General features: G+C 38.8%; 1 non-coding gene across 1 annotated transcript; it reads left to right on the top strand.

Moving 5' to 3' along the window:
* The first annotated feature begins 549 nt into the window (after positions 1-549).
* On the top strand, positions 550-656 carry LOC140736356 (U6 spliceosomal RNA). The gene has a single exon (XR_012100923.1). It is a non-coding gene; the product is annotated as a U6 spliceosomal RNA (small nuclear RNA).
* The last annotated feature ends 641 nt before the right edge of the window (positions 657-1,297 follow it).

The following is a 1,297-nucleotide window of genomic DNA, read 5'->3' as shown; positions in this document are numbered from 1 at the left end:
AGACTCCACAGTCAGGAGAAACATCCTTTCTGTGAGGTCTCCTTTTGTTCATCTAGACGCGAGAGAACAGAAATCAAATAGATAGATAGATAGATAGATAGATAGATACTTTATTCATCCCCATGGGGAAATTCAACTTTTTTTTCCAATGTCCCATACACTTGTTGTAGCAAAACTAATTACATACTAATCTACTCAGTGTTTCCTCGTGCATAAGTCCCTCCATCCTTGGTGGAAATCTAGTGAATCTTCACTTCACTCACTCTATGCCAAGTCAATCCTTTTTTAAGTAAGGTGACGAAAATTGTAGCCTCACCAAGAACTTATGAAATTGCTGTAAGACTTCCTTATTCCTGTATTCAAAACCTCTTGTAATTAAGATTAGTATCCCATTTGTATTCCTTTCTCTGGTTACATCTGAATGCTGGATTTCAGTGACTTGTATAATAGCACACACAAATACTTTCAACACCAACATCAACAAATTTCTCAAAATTTAAAATGCTTTTCTGCTTTGAGCTCCACTATGGATGACTTCACATTCACTTAGTGCACGCTTCGGCAGCACATATACTAAAATTGGAACGATACAGAGAAGATTAGCATGGCCCCTGCGCAAGGATGACACGCAAATTCGTGAAGCGTCCTATATTTTTAAAGGCCTGTTTCTGTGCTGTAATGTTCAATGGTTCTATAGGTCAGTGGGACTAGGCAGAAAAATGGTTCGGCACAGCCAAGAAGGGCCAAAAGGCCTCTTTCTGTGCTGTAATGTTCTTTGGTTCTATATTCCATCTGCTATACTCGCACCCATCACAGAGCATGTCTTAAGCAGCACATGGGAATAAAAAAATGCTAACAGCCATAATTTCATGGGTGTCCTATTAGCTCTTTCTATTTCTGAATTTCTGTGGAATGCGGCATACTCTCTGCTATCCCATTCTCTCCAGTGCTACTATAACAACACAAAGCATACAAAGAAATCCACAAAGTGAATGCCTGCTTCAGAGAATTCTCAACAATTCTAGAGACTGGGAATTTCAGGTGACCTCGCATTTCCGGAGACAGCAAGATGTAAACTAAGAATGACAAGCTGAATGCCAGAAATAAGCAGAAAATTTAAGAAAACAGATCATTTACTCATGCAACTTTCAACTCTCTCAAGGTCTAGACCTTACCATTGCAACTGACTACAGCAAGCGAACTACGTTATGTATGCTTTATTGGCATATTATTCTTTGGATAAGAATGAATGGAAATGGAAGTTATATGATTTTACAACAGATGCCTTACCTCCCAT

Source organism: Hemitrygon akajei, chromosome 1 (assembly GCF_048418815.1).
Source record: "Hemitrygon akajei chromosome 1, sHemAka1.3, whole genome shotgun sequence".
In the NCBI taxonomy this organism is placed as follows: domain Eukaryota; kingdom Metazoa; phylum Chordata; class Chondrichthyes; order Myliobatiformes; family Dasyatidae; genus Hemitrygon; species Hemitrygon akajei.
Note: the sequence above shows the minus strand (reverse complement) of the source record. Positions and strands in the feature narration are given on the sequence as shown.